We start from the raw sequence: 22,715 nt of genomic DNA on the forward strand, positions 1-22,715 counted from the left end.
TCAGCCCTTGTGGTGGTGAAATATATGAGTTGTTAGTAGATAGAGGGTACAATTTCGGATTTATTGGATAGGAATGTAGGCACAGATCTAGCATTATTTCAGGGTAATGAATTGGGAAGATGTGGTTTCAGCACACACCCTTTAACATGCTAATTACTTTACAGGAAGTGGCGTCACACAGACTGTGACCCTCATTGACATTGCGCGCAGAGGTATCACACAAGTTTGACTCTAATGGCATCATAAAAAAGAACAAAAACAGTACAATAAAAATGTCAATAAAGTTTTATTAGTCCTTTGTTAAAAAATGTTAAGCTAAAAAAGTGCAGCCATAAAACTAACCACAAAGGGGTCGTGCACTTCAGCTGAAGAGCAGAGTGCTCCAACTAGGAGTGCTTTAAAAACTGAACGCCAATAATGCAATGGATCTAATGACCCAGAAGACTTACTGTTTTTTGGTTTTTTTTATGTTGCTGGGGTGCTGCTTTAAACCCTACAGCCCCACCGCAACATTAATAAAGTGCTCGGTGGTGCCCCCGCCACTTCTATTGACACCACCAGGTTCCAACAATATATTTAGAATGCCCTGCGGGCATTACGTGGGGGCTCTTTGTAAGAAACAGTGAATAATAAATGAGTCGCTCCTACTGCTCGTTTATTATTACATTTTTATTTTGGGGTATTGCGTAGCCACCCGGGACACCCACATATTTAATATTTACTGGAGGCCACCAGGGAACCCCAGGGTCGCTGTGGCCCCACCGGCTCCCTGCAAGCAGCCCCATAGGAGACAGAAATATGTTTTTTTTTACTGGGATGCCCTGTCGCCCACACATAGTACCTGTTAGGAACCAGGGCCAGTCTGTCCTCCATGGCCATGCTCCACCATCACATGATCAGCACTGGGGGAATATAAGCACCGCCCTCCTTTTCCTCAGTGCTTGGTATCTTTAATTTTGGGTTCCAGGTGCTGGGTTGTTGTTCCTGAGCTATAGCTTTGTCTGGGGTTCACGGGCTCGTGTTCCCTGGTTGATTGTATCCCGTTTTTTGTGGAGCTTCGTTTTTCTAGTCCTTCCCCCCTCCCTCCCCGTTTTACGTTATTTAGCCTTTATTTTCATTTTCCTTGTTTGGCTCCTGGCTCCTTTGAGCTCGTAGATTTCTGGCTTTTGTCTGCAGAGCCGAGGTAAACCGGGGCTCCGGTTCACTCGGCAACAAGCTGAAGCAGAAGCGTGTGTTCGCGCTAGAAGAAACTCTTACCGGTGCCTTCGGTATCTACACGGAAGCAGTATACTTGGTTTCCGTATTTTGTGTAGGCAATCCGCCTCTTTGTGTGCCGCTTGGGCGTTTTCTGCCGCGCTGGACAGAGCTGCAGACGCTGCAGATCCCGGAGGAGTGAAAAGTAGTTGTTGGAGACTTTTACCTATTGGTGTACGGAAAGACGCTTATGGACAGTAGTTTGGGGGTTTTTTATGCCTATGAACCTGGCTTTTTCCCCCTAGAATCCCTAATTAGCGCACTTGATTCCAGAGAGCAGATTCCCTTTCATAAACCCCTTCTGGAATTGGAACCTCCCATCCACTTTGGAGTTTCCCTCTCCTTGCTGCAGAAACCTCCGAAAGCAGTTCCTGTATCAGTCACAAGTAAGGAGATTGTGGGTTGTGTATGGTGGAGTGTGGTTATGAGACAGGGTGGAAAGGGAGGGTACAGAGAGAAATAGGAGAAATACTGATTCTGTGTATCTTGTATTTCTAGATACAGAGGCGTGATACGGAGGTTGGATATCGTAGTCCATTCCAGTTTGGGGGTGAAGCTTTTTTGACGTCCCTTCCCCTTGAATTCCTTTCCGGCCCCCTGTCCTAGACTCGAGTGTCTTCTTATGTTATTATATTACATGAGTCGCATTAGAGTCGGGGTAGTGGGTTGGGCATACGTCGTTCCTGCAGTGTCTGGGCCGGTGGAAACCAACAGAATACCAAGCCCACGAAATTAATACACTGCCTGGACGAGGTATGGATGAGGATTTGGGTGGTCCTACGGAGGGAGCCGAACGGGTTCCTACTTTTCAGGATATAATAGGGGCTGTTGCTGCATTGCAGACTCAGGTGCAAGATCTACAGCAGGAGAATGCAGGACTAAAACAGGAGCTGGGAGCAGTGAGAGCCAGAGAACAGCTGAGAGAAAGGGGACATGGTCCTGTCATACAGCCAGCCACTTTTCAATACGGAGGTGGGACAGGTCAGAGAGCGGATGGGGGTGCTCCCGTAGCGGTAACTGTCACAACTCCTGTCCCTGTACCTTTGGCCCCCCCTGAGAGATTCATGGGAGATAGTAATAAGTTTGGGACCTTTATGACGCAATGTCAACTGCATTTTTTGTGCAGGCCGACTGCTTTTCCGGATGACACGGCAAAAGTGGCGTTTACCATCTCGTATTTGGCTGGCACAGCCGCTCAGTGGGCTACCCCTCTTGTGGATAACGATGATCCGGTTATACATGACTATCGGACATTTAAAGAACTAATGAGAGGCCTCTTTGCTAAACATGCGTTTATGCAGGCGAGTGATGCAGAGCTCCTAAAGTTGCGACAGGGCAGACAGGATTTGCTAACATATATATCGACATTTAATAGATTGGTGTCGGAGACACACTGGCCAACAGACAAACGGACATCCTTGTTTTATCAGGGTTTGTGTGATGAATTAAAGGACGTGGTGTCGCAGGTGGTAGATCCCCCAGACGACTGTGCCGCCTTTATAGATCTGGTGGTGAAGTTGAATCACAGGTTGTCTGAGAGGCGGGGCGACCGTAGTCGAGGTCAGTTGTCTAGGTGGTATTATCCTAAACCAGAAACAAGGCCACCTGGTGAACAAAAAACTGCCCCTGAACCCATGGAGATAGGCGGAGTGAGAGGTCCGTTAACCATGGAAGAGAAGAGGCGAAGGAGAGAGTTGAATTTATGTCTGTACTGTGGACAAGGTGGCCACTTTGCCCGTGAGTGTCCAGTTAAACCTTCAGGTCTGGCCTTCAGTAAAAAGATAGCCTGTGTACATGGGAATCGGGGTTCAGAAGTGAGGAGAGGAGCAGTGGGGACCTACGATGTACTGGGAGCGATAGACCAGATTCCTCGGCATTTTATGATCCCGGCACATTTATTGTGGGTAGGAAGGAGCCGTGTCTCCGTGTCAGTACTGTTGGATTCCGGAGCCACTGGAAATTTTATCGACATATCATTAGCGGATACATTGGGGATTCCATGTCGGTACAAACAACAGCCAGAACCGGTGAGGGCTATTGATGGGACGGAATTGACTTCAGGCTCTATCACACGTCAAACCGAACCAATTACATTGTTGTGCGAAAACGGACACTCGGAGTTAGTGGTCTTTGACCTTATAGATGCCCCTTCCTTTGGTGTGGTGTTGGGAGTCCCATGGCTTCAGAAACACAACCCGAGGATAGATTGGGTGCAACGTTTGGTTACCCTAGATTCCAAATATTGTCTTACACATTGCTATAAGGAAGCTAGTGAACAGATCTCTCCTTTGTCTTGTGCTGGAGTAGAAGGGATGACTATCCCTGTACAGTATTCTGCCTTTCAGGAGGTCTTTGATGAGACCCAGGCGCAGGGACTCCCTCCGCACAGGTCGTTCGACTGTAAAATTGATTTAATACCAGGTATTCCTTTACCATCTTGTCGCATTTATGCCCTCTCGGAACCTGAAGAAGTGCATCTCAAAGAGTATCTGGACGAGATGTTGAGGATGGGTTTTATTCGTCCCTCTTGCTCGCCTGTGTCCTCGGCGATCTTCTTCATCCCGAAGAAGGAAGGGACCTTGAGGGCTTGTGTAGACTACAGGGCCTTGAATAAGGCTACTGTAAAGAATAGGTACCCTCTTCCACTCATCCCTGTGCTATTAGACCAACTACGCAAAGCAACCATATTTACGAAACTGGACTTGCGGGGTGCTTATCATCTCATCCGAGTGCGGCCCGGGGATGAGTGGAAGACGGCGTTTAAGACCAAATTTGGCCTATTCGAGTATTGTGTAATGCCGTTCGGTTTATGTAATGCACCGGCGGCATTCCAATACTTTATCAACGAGGTTCTCCGGGAACAACTGGACCGAAGTGTCATAGTCTATTTGGATGACATCTTGATTTTCTCGGAGACAAGGGCTGAACACCACGACCACGTAGCGGAGGTATTGCAGAAGTTGCAGGACAACCATTTGTATGCCAAACTGGAGAAGTGCCAGTTCGGTACACAAAAAGTGGAATTCCTGGGGTTTATCATCACCGCAGAGGGTATCCGAATGGATCCCAGGAAAATAGAGGCTATTATCACCTGGCCCATCCCAACCACGGTCAAACAGATTCAGGCCCTTTTGGGGTTCGCCAATTTTTATCGGCGCTTTATCCCCAATTTTTCTGACATCGTGTCTCCTATGACCCGATTATTGAGGAAGGGGGTTTCCTTTGACTGGTCCTCTGAAGTCCAGAATGCTTTCCGTTCGTTGTTGAGGTCCTTCACGTCAGCCCCTGTATTGGTACATCCCGATACTGCTTTACCGTTTTTTGTGGAAACGGACGCTTCCTTGTGTGCGGTAGGAGGGGTGTTGTCCCAGAGGGATGCTGAATCAGGTCTGATGCATCCTATCGCCTTCTTCTCTAAAACCTTGCTGCCTGCGGAGCGCAATTATACTGTGGCAGAGAGGGAGCTGCTGGCGGTGAAATTGTCGTTCGAGGAGTGGCGCCATTATCTTTGGGGCGCTAGACATACGATCACTATCTATACGGATCACAAGAACTTAGAATTCTTTCGCTCTGCTCGTGCGTTAACACCTCGGCAGATGCGGTGGGTCTTGTTTTTTAATGAGTATGACTTTGTCATTACTTATCGACCCGCCGCACAGCAGATAAAATCAGATGCCCTTTCCAGGATCCATGTGGAGGGGAGGGGGGAGAGTAGAGTGAAGGAGGATAGACCCATGATCAGTGCTGAAAAGATTGTAGGGGTGACGCAAGTTGAGGATTTTCCCACTCTAATCAAACGGCACCTTCAACAACTGGATTTGGCCCCTTGGATGGCGGTGCCACAGGTATCGATGCAGGACGGGCTATTGTACCATGGGGACCGTCTGTTTGTGCCCCCCTCCCTCAGACAGAAGGTATTGGAGTGGTGTCATTCCTCTTCATTGGTAGCACATCCAGGGATACAAAAGACGAGGGAGATGTGTCTGCGTTGGTGTTGGTGGGATTCACTGATCAGGGATATCCAGGGTTATGTGGCAGCGTGTCCGGTGTGTGCCATTAATAAACCTTCCCACACAAAGCCATCTGGTCTTTTGCAGCCCTTAGAGGTCCCTCCTGCTCCTTGGCATACTATTAGTATGGATTTTGTGACGGATTTACCTTTGGTGTCAGGACATACCGCTATAATGGTGGTGGTTGATCTGTTCACAAAGATGGCACATTTTATTCCCTTACCCAAGGTGCCTACTGCGAGGGAGATGGCATTAGTCTTCATGTCATCAATAGTTAGACTCCACGGGTTACCATCTGCGATTGTGTCGGACAGGGGAGCACAGTTTGTGTCTCATTTCTGGACGGAATTGTGTTCGGTGTTGAAGATAGAGATAAGGTTGTCATCAGCCTATCATCCGCAATCAGATGGTCAGACTGAACGGACGAACCAGACCATGGAGCAATACTTGAGGTGTCTGGTCACGTCCTTGTCCTGTGATTGGAGGGTGGCTCTTCCCATTGCGGAGTTTGCGTATAATAACAGCTTGCATTCCGCCTTGGGTATGACTCCTTTTTTTTGTTCATTGGGTTATCACCCCAGGGCGTTAGCCATCCAGCCTACGGGGCGTGTGCCAGCCATAGACGATGTATGTAGGTCCCTGGGTGGGATATGGGACAGAGCACGAGAACAGTTACAGGCCTCCAAAGAGTCTATGAAGGTTCAGGCAGACAAACACAGAGTTCCCGCTCCTTTATATAAGGTAGGGGATCAGGTGTGGCTAGCTTCGCGCAATCTTAGGTTGCAGGGCTCTCGTAAACTGCAGCCTCGGTTTGTGGGACCATTCGCCATACAGCAAGTGATTAATCCCGTGGCCATGAAGCTAGTCTTGCCCAATGAATACAAGGTCCATCCTGTGTTTCATACATCACTGTTGAAGCCCTATGTTCCATCAACACAGGTTTTGCCACCTCCCCCTCCTTTGTTAGTCGATGGGGAAGAAGAGTTCGAGGTTCAGACTATTTTGGATTCCCGGCGTAGGAGAGGTCGTCTCTTCTACCTGGTGGATTGGAAGGGTTATGCACCTGAGGATCGGACCTGGGAACCAGCTGGTAGCGTACACGCTCCTCGGCTGGTTCGAGCGTTCCATAGACAGCATCCCTCTAAACCCCGTCCGGTAGGGAGGGCCTTTGGGGGGGGATACTGTTAGGAACCAGGGCCAGTCTGTCCTCCATGGCCATGCTCCACCATCACATGATCAGCACTGGGGGAATATAAGCACCGCCCTCCTTTTCCTCAGTGCTTGGTATCTTTAATTTTGGGTTCCAGGTGCTGGGTTGTTGTTCCTGAGCTATAGCTTTGTCTGGGGTTCACGGGCTCGTGTTCCCTGGTTGATTGTATCCCGTTTTTTGTGGAGCTTCGTTTTTCTAGTCCTTCCCCCCTCCCTCCCCGTTTTACGTTATTTAGCCTTTATTTTCATTTTCCTTGTTTGGCTCCTGGCTCCTTTGAGCTCGTAGATTTCTGGCTTTTGTCTGCAGAGCCGAGGTAAACCGGGGCTCCGGTTCACTCGGCAACAAGCTGAAGCAGAAGCGTGTGTTCGCGCTAGAAGAAACTCTTACCGGTGCCTTCGGTATCTACACGGAAGCAGTATACTTGGTTTCCGTATTTTGTGTAGGCAATCCGCCTCTTTGTGTGCCGCTTGGGCGTTTTCTGCCGCGCTGGACAGAGCTGCAGACGCTGCAGATCCCGGAGGAGTGAAAAGTAGTTGTTGGAGACTTTTACCTATTGGTGTACGGAAAGACGCTTATGGACAGTAGTTTGGGGGTTTTTTATGCCTATGAACCTGGCTTTTTCCCCCTAGAATCCCTAATTAGCGCACTTGATTCCAGAGAGCAGATTCCCTTTCATAAACCCCTTCTGGAATTGGAACCTCCCATCCACTTTGGAGTTTCCCTCTCCTTGCTGCAGAAACCTCCGAAAGCAGTTCCTGTATCAGTCACAAGTAAGGAGATTGTGGGTTGTGTATGGTGGAGTGTGGTTATGAGACAGGGTGGAAAGGGAGGGTACAGAGAGAAATAGGAGAAATACTGATTCTGTGTATCTTGTATTTCTAGATACAGAGGCGTGATACGGAGGTTGGATATCGTAGTCCATTCCAGTTTGGGGGTGAAGCTTTTTTGACGTCCCTTCCCCTTGAATTCCTTTCCGGCCCCCTGTCCTAGACTCGAGTGTCTTCTTATGTTATTATATTACATGAGTCGCATTAGAGTCGGGGTAGTGGGTTGGGCATACGTCGTTCCTGCAGTGTCTGGGCCGGTGGAAACCAACAGTACCCCACCACATTAATTTAGTATTTGGAGTCATGGGGGACACCCCATTGCCCTGCAGCCACACTAGCTCCCTGCAATTCTGTGATTCCCTGCTCATAAGAGAGCAGGCAGGAAAACGTATGTGCTCCCACCCAGTGGGAGCAACCTTCTGCTCCTGCTGTGTGGGAGCACATAACAGTTCCCTGTCTACGCTCTTACAAGCATGGAATCTGCGGATTCCGCTCTGGGGGATAGGACCCCAGGACCCTACAATGGATTTTTACGTACTCAAAATAATTAAAATGTTAGACCAACATAAATCCTTCTTCCAACATTAATTTTGGGATATGCATATCCTAGTACCGCACTTTGGAACACTCTTCTGGCATTTCATAACTTACAGGTACAAACTCAATGAAATTTGAGGTAATTAATCTCTGAGATTGTGTTATTATTTTGATAAAATTTACATTTTATGACGTCATGGGCTGTAATGTGGTAAAGGCTGGGACAAAGTGATGATATCACAAGCAAAGGACATGCAATATTAGCCAATGGGCTTGTTTTACTTTCACTGCATCAATGCTCTGGGGCATAACTCAGCCTGAGCACTGATTGTTACAGGAGAGGTATTGTTGGAACGGGAGACTTTCCCCATTCCAATGATATCTCTGCCCAGTGGATCCCTGTTTGGGGATCGCCACATGAGAGTGACCCCCAAACAGGGATCTACCTAGTACACCACATGGAAATGAGTGAGAGGCCCCTTAGGCAAGAGCTTGGGCTTGTGCTCTCCCCACCACCCCCAATAATTTCAGTTTTTCTGCCCCCGCTTGGAGGCGGATGGGGATGATTAGCCCCAATCTGTCCCCCCTTCCCCAGGAGGCAGAAAGCTCACTAAACACATAAGAAGAACATAAAAAATATAAATAAATGTTTGGGGCTGCCCACCATGGGCATGCCCATGCCCTCACCCCAACAACTGCAGCATCAAATTTTCTGACCCCCTTGGGGGCCGATGGGAGCCATTACCCTCAATCTGCTCTACCGGGGGTCAGAAAGCCAACAAGACACCAGGAAAAGTTTAGAAAAAAATATACAGGGCAGGGCGCTGCCAACCATGGCGATGAACAAACCCCTACCCCAGAAAAAGCAGCAAAAGTTGTTCCATTCCTCTAGGGGCAGATGGGGAAAAACACAAAGCTAAATGTAGGGTTGGGGGCTACCCTCCATGGGCATGTCCATGCCCCTACCCCAACAACTCCACCATCAGTCTTTCTGCCCCCCCTCCTGGGGGCTGATGGGGGTGATTACCCCCAATCTGACCCCCAGGCAGATTGTTGCAACCTCAGCTTTATCCATTCCTGTCGTGAGCACTAGGGCCAGCCATAGAAGTGGCGCAGAGTTTTTTGTGGTTTGATCCATTCCTGTCATGAGCACTTGGGCCAGCTACACAAATGGTGCAGCATTTTTGAAGGCATAAGTGAGGTAACACTGGGTTGAAGGTATTCTGTGGATTCCTGTGGATTCTGGAAGTTTCTATCACAGAAATGTAAGGAAAATGTATGATTTCAGGTAAAGTTTGAGGTTTAACGGCATTGTGGGTAAGAAAACCCCATGGGATCCATCGAAGACACACCACCCTGGAATCCCCTGGGTTTTGTATTTTCATAAATGGCTGTGGTTTGTAGGTTTGCATGAGTGGCGCAACATCACAGTCCCACTTACCGCAGCTACCTCTATTGCTTATCTATTAATGTAGCACTTTATGGCCTTATATACCGTTCTTATCTGGTATACTCTTCTTATCTGGGGACATGTGGCAGCTCAGAGCGTTGGGAAATTTGTGGCCACCCGTAAACTTCAGAACTTTCCATCACATAAATGTGAGGAAAATGTGTGTTTTTTACCTAACTTTTTTCATTAAAATTACCTAGTGAGAGCCATGCAATTCACACAATCCTGGACTCCCCCAAATTTTTAGTTTTTAAAAATGTGCACATTTCCTAGGTTTCTGTAGGTGCTGCCTGAGCAATGGCACAAAATCAGTGCCATTGCTCAGGGTCAGGGTCAGTTTTGAGTGGAAAAATGTGATGTACTCAAATTGAGTTTTGGGCCGTTTCTTGCCATGGGCACCTGGCCTACCCACACAAGTGTAGTACCATTTTTATTGGAATATGTGGGGAAATAGTGGGTGAAAGGAAGTTTGTGGCTCCACGCAGATTCCAGAACTTTCCATCACAGAAAGGTGAGAAAATGTGTTTTTTCAGGCATAGTTTGTGATTTGCAAGGAATTCCAGGTGGAAAAGCCTAGCAAGAGCCACACATGTCCCCCCCCACCCCCCTCACCCTCGATTACACTGAATGTCTAGTTTTAAACAATCTGTAATTTTACTAGCTTTCCCTAGGTGCCGGCTGAGCTAAGGCCCAAAATCAACAGCTAACCACTTTGCAACAAAAGGGTCAGATTTGAGTGGAAAAATGTGATGCATCTAGTTGAGTTTTGGGCCATTTCTTGTCACAAGCACTAGACCTACCCACACAAGTAGGTACCAGCTTTATGGGGAGATTTGGGGAAATGTTAGGTGGAAGGATGTTTGTGGCTCCTTGCAGATTCCAGAACTTTTCATCACAAAAAGATGAGGAAAATGTGTTTTTTTTTTAGTTGAAGTTTAAGGTTTGCAAGGGATTCTCTGTAGAAAAAAACCTGATGGAAGCTATGCACTTCACCTCACCTTGGATTACCCCAGGTGTACTAGTTTTCAACAATGTTCAGGTTTTCTAGGTGTCCCTAGGTGCCGACTGAGCTAGAGCCTAAAATCTGTAGTACCCACAGTGTGAAAATGTGTAAGTTTTCAGTTGAAAAAATTGTGGTGTCCATGTTGGGTTTTGGGCCATTTCCTGTCATGGCACTAGGCCTACCCCCAAAGTGAGGTACCGTTTTTATTAGAAGACAGGTGGGAGCATAGAATAGTAGAACACTTGTTATTACCCATTGGATTTTGCTGCATGTGTGACTTCCAAATGTAAGCCAGTGTGTAAGAAAGAAGATATTTTGAAAAAATACCCTTTAAATCATGTTAGATGTAGTACGAGTACCTACAAATTCAGAGATGTACATATAACCACTGCTCCTAAACTCCATGTCTTGTGCCCATTTCAGAAATACATAGGTTTCCTTGATACCCATTTTTCACTGTAAATATTTCACCATAAGCTACACCCAGTACACAAAGAAAAGCCATTACACAGCGCAACTCAGTCGTTGTCTGTGGGTACCTTGGGTTCTTAGAGAACCTTCAGACCCTATATATGCCTCCAACCAAAAGAGTCTAGCAGACTTAGGGCCAGATGTATGACCATTGATATTTGCGACTCGCAAATTGCATTAAATTGTAGCTCGCAATTTGCGAGTCACAAACATCAATGTACAACAGTGTCAGAGACTCTGTTTGCGATTCCCAGTGGGGTCGCAAATTGCATGCCTCATGTATATTAATGAGGCTGTCGCAAATTGTGGCCCTATTGGGAATGGCTGGCACTCCCAGGGATGGTGGCCTGCTGGGGTCAGCAGACTACCATGTCTGGGACTGCTTTGTCAATAAAGCAGTTTTTCTTTTTAAATGCAGCTCATTTTCCTTAAAGGAAAACGGAATGCATTTAAAAAAAAGAATTGAAACATTTTTAGTTACATTTTTTAAGAGCAGGTAGTGGTCCCTGGGACCAATACCTGCTCCTAAAAATAATGTGCGCATGCATTCAGAAAGGGGAAGGGGACCCCTTGTGTTTGCATATGGTTTACCACCCTCTTGAAGAGGGTGGTAAACTGCAATGTGTTTCGCGGTTGCAAAACATTCTTACATGGGTGTTAGAGTTGCTATTAGGAAGGGACGCCCTTGGCACGCCCCTTCCTAATAGAAAGTCACTAACCCGATTTTGCGAGTCACTAATTGATTAGTGACTCGCAAAATGGGGCAGGTACATTGGCCTGACATTTTTTGCGGTCGCAAAGGGGCAGAAATCCCCTTTGTGACAGCAAAATTTGGTTGTACATCTGGCCCATGATGGTATACTGCTTTTGTAAATTGGCCATCATGTTAAAAAGTTACAGATGAAAATGTTGTAAAAAATGGCTGTGTTTTTTAATACTCATTTAAATAATAATTTTATTCAACACTTAGTTTCCGTGGGACCCCTTGATCAATTTAGGATTTTATCTACTTTTCATTCATCTATAGCTTTCCTCGATCTCCCATGGATTTCACACTGGTTTCCCCTAGAAACTAGAAGTAGGTTGAGGGCATAAACATAGCAATATTGGGCTACCTATTTGAAAAATGCCAAAACTGTGATTAAAAAATCGTTTTTTTTAAATTCAGCTTTGCAAGTTCCTGAAAACTGGGAAGATGGTGACTTTAGCATAGCAAACTATTTCTTGATGCCATATTTTGGAGAAAAACAGACTCTTTTATTCAGACAACTTTTTTCCTATTTTTCCCCCAAAAAACTCAAATTGTTGCTGTATTTGGCCTATTTTCTTGGTCAAATCCAGGGTAATCCACAATCCTTGGTAATCATCAGAATACCGAGTAGGTTAGAAAAATGATGCAACTTTGGTGTGGATAGCTTATATGGAAAAAAGTTATGGATCCCTAAGCGTAAACCGCCCCAAGTAGCCAAAAAATCGCTCCGCACTGGTGGCAGAAAAGCCTAGCAGTTAAGGGGTAAACAATGAGAATCTTCCACATATTCAAAAGTATATGCACTGTAATAGTTGCCTACTATACACAGGGGCATATCCTGCACATCTAATCATTAAGCAAGTATGGAAAACGGGCTGCATTAAAAAAAAAAAAGATTGCTTCATTTAAAACCAATCACAGACATGGTGGACTGCTGACCTCAGCAGATCACCATCCCTGTAATGTCCTATTACATATGGTAATCTTCATTACTCCGGGTCCCGTAGTCCTCGACACCTTCATAATAAACATGTGGAGATGTCCATCTCCCGACAGAAAAAAACAACAAGAGGCATGCTGGGACACTAATACTGCCCCTCCCCCCGGGAGTACATAAGCAGTACTTACCCAGCAGACCTCCTGTACTAACAAGCCCAGACAGGAAGGCCGGCCGCCCGGGAGGGAGGGAGGGGCGTATGAAGGTGTCGAGGACTATGGGACCCGGAGTAATGAAGATTACCATATGTAATAGGACATTACCCCCAGGTCCCTCCGTCCTCGACACCTTCATAATAAACATGTGGAGAATACCAAAGCAGAAACCCGGCCTTCCGCACGAAAAAGCACACCCAGGAAACCACAACAAAGCAGCCACCCAAGGGAGCACCGAGAAAGAGGAAAGGAAGACCGCAGGCAACACCCGGCCCGCAACCCCGAACAAGACCGCAGGGACAAGGACCGGGGAGAAAGAAACAAGGCCAGGGCTCCAAAGAAAGGAGGCCGCCAACCCGAAAAACAGGCAACCGGCACCGGGACCAGGACCAGGACACCAAGACCAGCCAAAACAACCCACCGGAGAAGACCGTCCAGGTCAGAACCAGCAGGAAGGACACACAGGGCCAGGCAGACCCACCAGGAAGACGAGACAACCCGGAAGAAGCCACAGAAGGAACGGCCAACAGAGCGCAGGCACAAGCACCCAGCCCAAAAAGGAAGGAGAAGCACAGGCCAGAAAACACGACCAAAGCGGGAAAAGAAAGGACTCGAGCCCAAGAGAACCGAGGAGGAAACCCCCCCGAGGAGGCCCAGGAGGCAACAAGCATTCAGGAGCTGAACAGGACCGATAACCTGACCCAAATACAGGGACAGGACGGAACCCCAGAACCCAGCCGAAAGCCCACCAAACAAGGAGAGGCCAACAAGACCGGAAACCAGCAACAAAGAAAACACAACCAGGTCGGGAACAAAGAAACCGACCTCAAGCCCAGAAAACCCCAACCCCAAAGGGAAGGAACACAAGGCAGGAGGGGAGCACAGAGCAACCGGGAAACCCCAGCAGCCGGCCAACGAGGCACAGAGGGCACAAAGAAGGCGCCCAAAAGACACAGGAACCCCACACCCAGGCCAGGCAATTAGCAAGGACAGGAGCAGCGGGAAAAGAAAGTCCAGGGAGCACAGCACCCAGACCACAAACACAAGGCCCCAACCCAGCAAAGCCGGAGAGGAGCCAAGCAAACCGCAAAAGAGGCCAACAAACCCCCACAGAACCGGGAAGCCAGGACCAGAGCCAAGCAACCCGACCACGCAGGAGGAACAGCAGGCCCAAGCAAACCCCAGAAGAAGAGCAGAGGACCAAGCAGCAGGAAACCACAGACAACCCGCAGCCAGGAGGGAGGGACCCGCAGAGGCACGAGCACAACAGAACAGCACCCCAACCACAGAAGGAGGGGCAACCAAACAGACCCACACCGGGAATAAAGCCCGGGAAAGCAAGGGAGGAAGGAGCGAACCAGGACCACAGAACCAGGAAACAACCCGGAAAGGCCGGCAACAAACCCCCGGAGCAGGCCAAAAAGGGACAGCACAGCCCGAAAACCCAGAAGGCACAGCCCGAAACCACACACAACCAGCAAGAAGCCGGCAGAACTGTAGCCACAGAACCCCACACAGGCTCACAACACCGGGAAAACAAGCCCGGGAAGAGAACCAACAGCAGGAGAAGGGCCAGAAGGAACCACCAGGAAGCGAACCCAACGCAGAACACCCCGCCAGGACCCAAAGGGACACCAGCAGGGAAGCAGAGCCCAAAAAGGACCCCAACAAGCAGGAGCGGCACGCCCCAGCCAAAACCTCAGCCAGGCACCCACCAAGGGAACCAGACGAGACCAGAACAACACAGGGAGCAAACACCCCCAACAGGAGACGGACCTGGAAGCCAAACGCCCCCAGCAGCCCCAGAAGACCAGGCAGGGGCCAACCCGGCCTGACCAAGCCAACACAGAGCAGACAGCGGAGCACGGGGACAGCACACCAACCCGGAGAACAGGAGGCATGACAGGAACCGGCAGCAGCCCGGAGGCCCCAAACAGGAACAAACCCGTCAGGCACCCCGGCAGAAACAGGAGGGGCAGACAGCCAAAAGCCAGCCCAGGGGGAGCCAGCGCAGAAGCATCCAGGCCAAGTACACAGAAAAGCCCCCGGACAACACCAGAAGCCCCAAGCGGGAGCAAGGGAAGCCCACACCAACAGGAAGACCCAGGCAGGCACCACAAACAGGCACCAAGCAGGGAACAGACGAGGACAGGAGCAGGCAGGGCCGAATCAGAACAGCCGCGCCCAAGGCAGCACAAGCCACCCAATCGCGGGCAGAGGGGACAGACCACCCCAAAGAGCCCCCGGCAAGACACAGGCAAGCACCAGGAACGGAACCAGGCACAGCCCTAGGGACGGGAGGAACAGGACCAGGAACCAGGAGCCCCAAAGGCGACCAACCACACAGAGGCCAGGAAGCGAAGAACCAGGACACCCAAGCAGAGCAGAGGTACCACACCCCCGCAGCGGTCCGAGGAGCCGGAACACCGGCTCACCACCAGGTGGAGCAGGCAGCCCGAAGAAGAGGGGGAACAGAATGCACCCCTCACAGGCCGTCGCCGAAGAAGAGAGGAACGCCATGCAGAAGAGAGCAAGGCGCAAGCAAGCACGCAGGAAAAACCCCAACAACACAGGGAACCCCAGGAGCAAGCAAAAGCAGAGCAGCGAAAAGGAACCAGCCATCACAGAGGCGACAGGAACCCACGCCAACCCCAGGCAGACCACAAACAGAAGAGCGAAAGCCAACAGCACAGGGAACCAGCAAACAACTCACTGGAGAGGAAACCCCTCAACAGAGCCCGAAAGGAAATCACAGGCACGAGCGACCAAGAGCAGGGGTACCACCCGAAGTGCACCAAAAGGGAGAAGACCCCGGCAAGCCCCAACCCAGAAACAGACGAGAGCCGGGGCAAGCGGCAAGGCAGCAGGCCCGGAACAGAAATCCGAACCACACAGGCCAAGAAGAGGAGCACAGGAACCACAGCGCCCGACCGCCCAGCACCAACCAGACACCCCCGCATCACAGGTGGGGAGGGCGCGGACTGGGAGCCCAGGAGCACCAGGACGTCCGAGCGACCAAAGGGACACAGAAGCATCCGCCATCCATTCCAGACAGGAAGCAAGCAGCGCGGGGCACCCAGAGGCAGCAGGACACCCCTAAGGAAGAAGGGACGAAGCACAGCATGAACACAGGCACCCCAAGCAAGAGGCCCCAACACAAACCTCGGCACCCCCAGGAGGCACCCGACGCAGGAACAAGGCATGGAACAGAAGGTCCGCCCGTCACCACTCCAGGCCAGACACCAGCAGGCCAACAGGGTCCACCGAGAAGAAAAAAGGGGGTGAAAACAACCAGAGCGGGGGGCAATCAGCTCAACAAGGCCCCCACCGCAACATGGAGGGAAAAAACAAGACATACACCACAGACCCCACGAGACACTGCAGTAAAGAAACAGGGCACCCAGCGCACAAGACTACAGCACGCCAGAAAAATGTAGAAACAACATTGCACCAAAACAAATGCATGTGGAAAGCGCACGTTCACTCCAGCACCGGGGAACTAGGCGCCGAAAAACAAATGCATCATGTTACCCAAGGACACCAAACCGAGGGAACAGGCACAAACACTCAGCAATCTCCAACCACACAGACAGAAAGTGAAAAACACGAGCACATCTGCAAGGCGGGAAAAGAACAGCCAACTGCGCAGGGAACAGGTAATGGCCCAGCACATCGAACACAGATGGACAAAAGGCCGAGCGGAGCCGCTGGGAATTGAACCTGAGACCAAGAACCCAACACATGACCCAGCAGTGGAAGCATCAGTCCACTGAGTCATCAGACCCCAAAAAAAGGAACGTCCCCCACACAGCTCCCATGGAACCACAGGGAATGAAGAAACACAGCCCCGGACCCCAGGCACAATCCCTACATCGAGATGACAGGAATGAAGCAGAGGACACCAGAGGCGGCCCCCGAATCAGACAGCAGAGGCCCCCACATGCCAGCAACAGGAAACAAACCAGCGCTGCCACCTGCGCTGTGTGGGAAGCCTTAATAGGCCTGTGGGCGTCAACAATCCACAAAGTTAAAGCATGTTCTGGTAGCGCATTGACTGAATGCAGGGCACTCTCGCAAGTGAGGACAGTAAATCAACACAGACATCCACATGCCAATTACGTCACTGTGTCAATGAGAAATCACCGTCTTGGAATGAGACTCCCAGAGAAAGAATCGCAAACACCGCAGAAGACACCAGAGGCAGAGCGGGGGACCCCGCAGCCCCCCCCCCCCCGCCCTCCGGGGCAGGAAGAGAAGTGCAGCGAACTGAGAGCCCAAGAAGCGAGGCAAGGAGCCTGCTGCAGCCAGCGCCGGGCCCCTGAAAAAGAAAGAAAACAGGACAAGAGCGCCAGGCAGAAGAAAAAAGGGATCCCGAAACTGGGACTCACCAGGAGTGGGGGCCAACCCCAGGAACAAGGCCCCCACAGCACCGCCGAGCAGAAGTCCATCAGGAGCCCATCCAGCAAGGCAGGGCTCCCCGGCCAGGCTCGGGAAGCCCAGCCCGCGACCCGGAAGCAACCGGGAACTCCAGCACCAGCCACAAAGGGCCGGCAGGTGCAGGGTCACACAGCAAAGCACCGGCTCCAGAGAAAGACTGACTCCAAGCAAGCCCGGCAGGCCAGGAGGCAGTCCAGGGAACCCCACGCCCACACAGCCAGGCAGCAGGGCGGGGGGGAGAAAAGAAGCACCGCCACTCAAGCCCAGCAGGAGCAGCACCAGCACACCATCAACTCTGTCGACAGACAGAAAAAAAGAACAGGAGGTCTGCTGGGTAAGTACTGCTTATGTACTCCCGGGGGGAGGGGCAGTATTAGTGTCCCAGCATGCCTCTTGTTGTTTTTTTCTGTCGGGAGATGGACATCTCCACATGTTTATTATGAAGGTGTCGAGGACGGAGGGACCTGGGGGTAATGTCTGTGATTCCTAACGGGTCGCAAATTGCGACCTACCATATGAATATACCTGAGGTTGGTCTATTTGCAACCCACTATGAATCACTAATATGAACTCAAAAGAGTTTCATTCATTAGAAATATCGATTGTACATCTGGCCCATAGAAAATAAAGAAATTAAAATTCCCAGAAAAGACCAGTCAAAAAGACAAGAATGGAAATGTAAACAAATTGTCACAAGCTTGCAGAAAATGGGATGTTCAAACTTGAAAAAGGAAACAGAAACCAGCTCATCTGTAAAATAAATAGATGTGAGCATAACTGGCCTAATTCTCTCTAATTTAATTACTCATAACTACTGCAATATTACTTGTAATTTTGTGTAAATATGTGAGAAGCGTAATCCAATGTTTAGAGCTATTTTCTTAGTGCAAAATGCTCCTTTGCATCCAAAGTGGTTCAGAGGATGCATTTTATACCTTGAAAATATCACTAAATAGTACAGGATACGAACCACAGTAGCGAGCTGCCTCATTCTCTCTCCTAGTATGTTGTTCCTGCGGTAGGATATTTGCCACAAATTACTCTGGTGTAACTTTGGTAATTTTGCATCACAAAATGAATGCATAGTTACTGAAATTACTCTAGTGTCATTTGCCTAAGCCTAGTACAAAACGGTTCTAAAGCAATCTATGAAAAATGCAAAAAGAAATTTAAAATCGACAAGCTGTTCTACATATGGTCTATGAGAGACTTAGGCAAACCTTATGATTGGAAACTTGAATGTAGGACTGGGTCAAACCTAATAAGTCAAACCTGATGGATCAACACCCAGACAGGGATAGTGGTCTCTCAGTTGAGGGATAGCCTCCCTAGAGAAAAAACTCAGAGTCCGAAAAGCAGTCGAGTCCACTGAGGTTATGTTGTTATTTTGCCGGGAGGGTCTGCTGGATGCCCCTGTTTTAAAAAAAAAAGTCAAAAGAAGTGCCACAAGTTCTGGCAGCAGTGGTACGTTGTGGAAAAGTTATCAGATTCAGAACTGTCTCCACTCTTCCAGTTGTAGGGTGTTGGTCACAATTCAGGGTCCAGGTTCCCTTACAAGAGCTTCAGCCAGAATTCTTCAAGACTTCCTCTGTCTGCACCCTCTAATCTCAGGACGGAAGTGCTACAGGGGAAATACACTTTATTGATAGCCTTAATCTATTGTAGGCTTCTGGGTCAGCGAGAGATAGGTATGACAATTGGAACGAAATGCTAGAAGAAAAATGTGATACAGAGTAGGAATCATGTTTCTCCAGTGGCAGGCATTAATGAATTCTTTGGTACAACAAGCAAAGATTCTTTAGTGCCTCTTCAGAAGGCGTACTTCCAGAATATTGTTTTTTTTACATCAACTTCCATACATATATACTCCAGAATACTAACCGTCACTAGATCATCCAGGTGAGTATATTTAGGTAGACATAGGTTTACTATTTTGAACTCCAAATTATGTTTCTAGATAATATGCATATATTCAAGGTATGCAGAAGTGGACTGCACATCTATATCAATATTGTTGTAGGTCGTTATTTGTGGAGTCAATATCTTCAGAACAAGAGGGAATCTCTCCTTGGAGAAGGCCAAGCATGAAGTTTTAAAAGGTAAACTGGTCAGTCCATAATATTGAGATTTGACTAACAATAATATAATTTCTAAACTAGCGAAGACCAGTTATTCATCTGAGGGATACACTTCCTTCCCTGGATACAACCTTTGTAGCATCAAACATAACACCTATGTCTATGCACCAAATATTAAAACTGTTTAATGTGTGGCTCCACTGAACAGAGTGATCTCCTGTCTCCCAACTCCACCAGTTGCCCTGTCAGTTCCTCCAGCGACCTTCAGTGAAAACCTCCCTTGATCTAACACGTGGGCTAGGCCTCCTGGAGGGTACGGTTGCAGTGACTGTCATTAGCCATCCTTCTGAATTAGAGTAATAGAATATATTTAGTCAGTGACATTGTTCTTATGAAGCCCTAGGGTCGGCTCCCATCCCAGTGTAGGCTTTGTGTGGGACTCACTTGAAGTGGCAACTGGAAGGGGAGGTTTTAAAGTGGGCATATGTACAGAATGCACTTTTGATGGACCCTGGTAGAATGGATTTTATATCGCAAAACTCCTGGCAGGGTATTTATTATAGGAATGTCGTTCCACCATTAGACTCTTCAGCCCAGGTTAACTAGACATTGCAAATTCTGTTTTGATAGCATTTTCCAGTAAAAGTTATAAAGAAATGTCACATTATATTTCTTATAGGAGAAAATATACACTACAATTGAGGGTGCCCGGATTGCATACAAACTAACATAGAAGGATTTAGAAGCGGATGTCACAAATATGGAATTCACTCATACTTTGGTGTGTTCTGTGCAGTCATGTAGCGGACCTTACCAGAGGGTTGGATATAAAAATAAAACACCTTCACTATGAACTGCGACGATGTGGTGGGGCATCTATGTAAGACTGATGATGTGAAATCCCACCTTGAAGATGATATGAATGATGCGCCTCATTTAGCAGGTTCCAGGATTCCTCTCCTGTTATCTGCAGACAACACCCCAATAATATCACAAATCCAGAGTGGTCTACAATATTTAGTGGGAAAAGTCACTACTTTTTGTAGCAAGTGTGGACTGGTGGTTAATCATCCAAAGACTACATTTATGGCCCTCAGCCCACACAAGTGTTTTGGATGGTCTATATTCTCGGAGGGCAGACCACTAGATAGGGTCATTGAATTTTCCTACCTGGGGATTAACCTCACTAAATCAATGTCTTAGGCCTTGCAGGAGGGGAGAAGCAGTTTTAACCTTATCCAGCATGCAGCACCTATTTTACAAATGCATCAGGCGTCCCGAGATAGACAGATATCCCCTGCTTTGAAAGTGTACAGCGGTAAGGCAGAGAGCAGTGCACTGTACGGGGCAGAAGTGTGGAGTAATGTTGACTAGACCACGTTGGGGGTGGCTGAGAACATCTTAATAAGAGCCCTCATGCATTTGCCAAAAAATACCCCATTGATACCCCTCAGATGTGACCTGGAACTTAAACCGATATGCCACAAATCCCAACTCAGACCATTGTTATGCTGAAGGCACCTTAAGTATGCTGCAGCGTTGGCAGGCTATTACCATTCTTTTCAGAGTGTAGCTTCTCACAATAGGGCTTGTAATATCAAATGTCTCTCTTTTGTCAAAGATATGCTGCATGAGGTAGGCCTGGGTGAATTTTGGTCTTCTTGCCCCCTTTCAAAGTGTCTATCAAAGATATCTCTTAAAAAGGCTTTTTGGGAATAGATGTGGACTGACGAACTCAGGCACTTTCTGAGGGATCCTTAGCAGATACTTTTTTAAACTTTAAGATTGATATGGTTTTTGAGCCTTTTTTGGATTGTATAACCCCAGTAACTGCTAAGGGTATATATCTTAAATCTCGATATGGCACTCTCCCACTACATCTGCTTCTAGAAAAATGGAACCCAGGTGGTGCTGTGACTATTACATGTCCATCATGTCAACAGGCAGAGGAATCCTTAGCACACGTTATATTCCTCTGACCATCAAATGTATGCCCTAAAAAATCCTGGATTATTCCATCATGTAAACAACTTGGATGTCAGCAGTATCAGAATGCTTTACCGCTGTTGTGTACCGACTCCAGTCAGATTACTGTTTGTGCAGTCTCTAAATACTTATATTGAAGCTGGTGTAATAGAATGAAAGTGTTGGCCAGAATTTTTTGCGGAGTACAGAGGCCAGTCCTTTAACCTTTTAATGGGATGAATTTTATCTGTTCCTTCTAAATTTCTATTTTTTAACAGGGCTTTTTTATAGACGATAATATGACTGGATTTCCTAGGGCTACTGTTCTTCCCAAATATGTTTCCCTCTTAAATACTTATAAGTGATGGACATTTTACTGTTTTTAAAAGTCACTGTCTGCTTTAAAATTGTGATATGTTATGGGTCCAATTATCCCTGGGGGAAAAAATTGAATCCCTCTACAATAAACTGGACAAAGTCAAGATAGAGGTTAACCTGCTGCGTGCGGACCTCACTAAGGCAAGTTAAATTGTTTGACATTAAGACCGCTAGTTTGATCGACGATATGGCGTAGCTGCAGCAGGAGGTACGTGAACTTAAGACTTCCCGAGATGTTACAGACCGGAAGCTTGATGAATACGAGGGGAGAACCAGGCGTAATAACATACGCATTCTTGGAGGGCCCGAGAAATCGGAGGGCCCGGCGCCAGATTTGTTTGTTGAAGACATTGTTCTTAATCATCTCAAGCCGAAGGGCCTCAGCACATTTTTCACAATAGAACGGGCCCATAGAGTGCCAGGAGGTAGGCCTAGACCGGGGGCACCCCCTCGCCCGATGATTGCTAGGGTGCTGAACCTCCGAGACAGAGACGTGATCCTGCAGGCGGCGTGAGCAGGTGGCCCCCATAGATACGATAATGCAACTCTTTCCTTCTTCCCAGACTTCACACAAGTGGTACAGAAACAAAGGCAAAGTTTTCTTCCAGTGAAGAAGAAATTTAGGGAGAAGGGCCTTAGATATGCCATGATGTTTCCGGCTTGGCTTCGGGTGGAAATGAAGGGGAAGGCCTTGTTCTTCGACAATCCGGAAGTGGCATTGGACTGAGTCAACAGTAGGCCCTCGGTTAGACTGGAGGAGCAAAATCGTGGCAGAGAAGAGGAACGACTGGAACAAGAATAATGGGGGCTGTGAGAACTATTGCACTGATGGAGAGAGTCGGGTGGCGGGGCGGTACTGCAGCTCATTATTAGCCAGACCTACCGGACAGTAAGACTGCTGTGAACTGACCTGTGGCTCAGGTCAATATCTTGGGGGGTGGAGGGAGAGGGCCTGGGCAGTGGGCACCTCCTCGTTACTACCTTTAGTTAGCTTAGTAGGTTGGGTATTGGGCGACAGGCACACTGTAAGTTGGGGATGGGCGCTAGCAATATGCAGGGGTGCAGGGTGGGGGGAGGAGCGGGGGGCAAAAGTGGATGTTTGGTTCAGAGATTTCATGGTATGCAAGATCGTTTGCAATGTGGTTTTCTTTGTTTAGTTTCCTTTTTGCAGCAGGTGACAATGTTGTGACTG

At 48.4% G+C, this 22,715-nt stretch overlaps 1 protein-coding gene across 2 annotated transcripts in view; it reads left to right on the top strand.

The window, feature by feature from the left end:
• RAB3C (RAB3C, member RAS oncogene family) overlaps nt 1–22,715 on the top strand; it is a 455,623-nt gene that overhangs the window by 367,794 nt on the left and 65,114 nt on the right. The gene's annotated exons all lie outside the window — the stretch shown is intronic.

The sequence above is a fragment of the Lissotriton vulgaris genome, chromosome 3_1, assembly GCF_964263255.1.
Source record: "Lissotriton vulgaris chromosome 3_1, aLisVul1.2, whole genome shotgun sequence".
Classification (NCBI taxonomy): Eukaryota; Metazoa; Chordata; class Amphibia; order Caudata; family Salamandridae; genus Lissotriton; species Lissotriton vulgaris.